We start from the raw sequence: 3,992 nt of genomic DNA on the forward strand, positions 1-3,992 counted from the left end.
TTACTTTCGGACACATCCACCCCCTCTCGCCAAGATTTCTTAAAAAGAGAAGCGAGCAGTACCTTACGCGGCCGAAGGCCGTGTTTAATATTTTGCATTTACCGCTGCTGTAGACTCCACCCCACAATTTCCGCAAATTACTTTCGGACCATTTTTCTCGAAAAATAATGACTTTTGGTAAAAAATGCATAAAACATGAAATGTGTGTTTTTTTGAGATCTACAACTTTTGTCTAAAACTTTTTTCGAAATTTTTTGTTTTTTACGAGATAATCGTAAAAAACCATGATTTTATGGTGTTTTTTATGGTTTTTACCATGATAATCAAATTTGCGCCAATTTTCACTATCATTTTCGTAATCAGCGTACCAAAATACGTTAGTATATCAAGTTTCATTAAGATCGAAGGTACCCCATACTATATACGAGTCAAATAATATGTCTAACCATGACTGCTGTATATGTTTTCATTATCATGGTGTTTTTCGTTTTTTGGATTTTTCTCGAAAAATAATGACTTTTGGTAAAAAATGCATAAAACATAAAATATGTGTTTTTTTGAGATCTACAACTTTTGTCTAAAACTTTTTTCGAAATTTTTTGTTTTTTACGAGATAATCGTAAAAAACCATTATTTTATGGTGTTTTTTATGGTTTTTACCATGATAATCAAATTTGCGCCACTTTTCACTATCATTTTCGTAATCAGCGCACCAAAATACGTTAGTATACCAAGTTTTATTAAAATCGGAGGTACCCCTACTTCGGAAGTATATCCAAATAATTTATTATTTAATTTAAGAAATATATTTTTTATAACAAATAATTATTTTTCCATGATCGAGTGTAGGGCGAATTATATAATAAGAACGCCCCTGAAGAAACTAAGCCGTGAGGTGTCATGGCTACTGCTGCAGTATAAGGAAAAATAGTTTTTCACTATTTTCCTTATAACTTCTTTATTTTTTATAGAATTAATTCCAAACTTTTGGAAAAACTTCTTTAATATGTAAGGAAAAACTTTGTCACGAGAACTTTTTCCAGAAGGAAAATTCCCTCGATAACTTTTTCAGTAAAAGGTTGAAATATACATATTTTCAAAATTAAAACTTTATTATTATTTATTATTAAATAATAACAATTTTCTTGATTTTTTTATGATTGTCGTCTTTAATAGTAAAAACTGAATAAAATGCGTATGTGCACTAAATTGCAGTTTTTCATGTAGCAAAATGTGGAGGTTAAGGGGGAGGACAGGGTCATTTTGTGAAATTTTTTTGACAAATACTAAATTTTTTCTTTCCTCGTAGCCAACAAATCCAATCTCTCTCGCTATATTTTTTCTGCAATCTACACGTGAAAATACATATGTGTACTAAATTGCAGTTCTTCATATACCAAAATGTGGAAGTTAAGGGAGGGAAAAAACGTCATTTTTTGCAATTTTTTCGAAAAAACCGATTTCTTTCCTTTCTAGCTTGTAGCCATCAAATCCAATCTGTCTCGCTATATTTTTCCTGTAATCTACACGTGAAAATACGAACTCTATTTCTTTTTATATTCATTTATAATTTACAATCCTTTGACTATTACTCGGACTATTAGAATATCTCTTCAATATCATATTCGTAATCAGTGATCATGAAAACATTTAAGTTACAACTTTCGAGGAATTCCAATCAAAACTTTTTTTATGGGTAATTAATGAATTAATTATAAATATGGGATAACTTTACATGAATTAATTTAAATGTATAATATAAGTTACTCATATGTTTTTAATTTATGTTATAAATTAACATTATACTACCCTGCTAAAAATAAAATCACAGAACGTCAAAAAATTAGTCAGGATCTCTGACGTTTTGAGACTGTTTTTGTTACGATTGTAGTCACAGAACACCACAATAAGTGAGGTTTAGTCAGAGAATCGTCAATAGTAGTCAGATTTTTTATGAGGGTCGGAGCTGACCCTTTTTTTTGGCCATACCAGAAATCATTAAACCCTGTAACTATTTATGATGTTAAATGACATTTCTTTCTATAAAATAGTTTTAAAGATTCCTGACTACAAATATTTAAAAATTTAAAAAAATCATTATTTTTTAATTAAAAAAATAAATAAAAATCATTTATCGTACAACATTTTTTTATCTTTACGTTACACATACTCAATTATTATTTTTACAATTTATTATATTTATTTACCCCTATCGAAGAAAATCTCGCAAACGCAGGTAATCGAACTCACAACCTAACGAACGCAAACCGAATACCTAACCCGTGAGCTAACTAACCTAACTGAGATCGTAAAAGCAGAATTCGGTTTTATGAAAATAAAAGATCTTATTACTTTTTTTCAATTTTATCAACATATTTTGTTGATTATTATGATTATTTTAAAAATGTTTATAATTTTTAAACATTAACAAGTAAAGTTATAATAGGTATATTGTTATATTGATCAAAAAACATTTTTAGTCAAATTATCATATATCAATGTATTCAAATAATAAAATTTGCATTTGCAAATATTTAATTAAACAAAAAATTTGTATGTAAATATTATTTGAATTCAAATTTAAAAAATATGTGTAATAGAAATTAAATAGTCTAGATGAATAAGATAGTGTCGGATTGTCTTAAGTAAAATCTGAGCGAATTTTATCAGGTTATTCACTCAAGTTTCAGCACATTCATTACTATTATAATTACACTGGGTTACAAAAAAATGGTCAAGTCGTGTTTATTTAAAATTTTCTGTGTTTATTGAAAGTTTAGGTGTCACTGAACAAGAATATACCCAAAAAAAAATTTTCATTCCGTCAGTTCCGTAAAAAACGAGATTAAAGTGACAAAAAATCGCTTTTTTAGCACTTTTTGAAGCGTTGTAAAACGAAAAAGCAACAAGATAAAAACCTTTAACTTTGAGTCCCAAAACTGAAAAGTGCATGATAATTGCGCAGAAAATTTATTTAACATGAAATAACTATCTCAAATAGTCAATATAGTTGGGATAGAGAGCACTTTTTAAAAATCGATTTTCATTACCGAATTTATTTGGAACTTGTTACTTGGAAGTTTTCAACGTTTCTATTGACGTTTCGAAAGTTGGATTTAAAAAATTCAAACTGGCGAATTAAAAATGGCGTTCAAATATTTCAAAAAAAAATTTCAAAAAACACAAAAAATTTTAAATAAACACGACTTGACCATTTTTTTGTAACCCAGTGTTATTTATAATGATGAGAATTAATTAATATGCATATATTAATTATAATATTATTAACATTCAATTTAACATAATTCCTCCACAAATCAACTAAATAATTACTAATTTTAATTTCTCTTTTTAGGATACTGGACTATAATTAGATCCAATGTTTGGTTCAAATCAAACTTATATTGAGTGAAAACTTGATCAAATTCGCTCAGAGATTGATTGAGCGATCAATTCATATATTCTATTTAACAAGAGACCAGAAGTTTTTTGCTCATCTAGTTGTAAAAAAATGAACTTTTATGTCAAATAGCAAGCGATTTCTAAATTTTTTCAAAAAAAAAAAAAAATATATATATATATATATATACAGTCAGTACAGTGGGAAAAATAGGTTTTCAACATAAGTTGCTTTCTTATAACTAAACTAGCAACTTTGTCGTCCGCAAGCGGCCGACTACGTTGCTAGTGTGCATTAACCATATTTTTTATTCATTTTTTTTCAAAAAAATTTAATATTAGAAATGTAAACAAAAATTTCTTTATATTGGATCTACCACCCAAGTAGCACGGAATATTGCTTGAATGTCAAGCTGATATCAACCGGGAATATCTTTGTGACATTCAGGCGATATCATAATGTCCTCTTCACGGGGACATTCCTCGGTGATGTATCTATGTGACGGTCTTTCACACAAAAAATGTAACGCATTACAAAACTTACATTCTACATTTATTAAACCTAAATAATTCTGTGGAACTTTACTTTCATC

This window comes from Leptopilina boulardi, unplaced genomic scaffold, assembly GCF_019393585.1.
Source record: "Leptopilina boulardi isolate dan_hultmark-lab unplaced genomic scaffold, ZJU_Lbou_2.1 LbouV2_292, whole genome shotgun sequence".
Lineage (NCBI taxonomy): Eukaryota > Metazoa > Arthropoda > Insecta > Hymenoptera > Figitidae > Leptopilina > Leptopilina boulardi.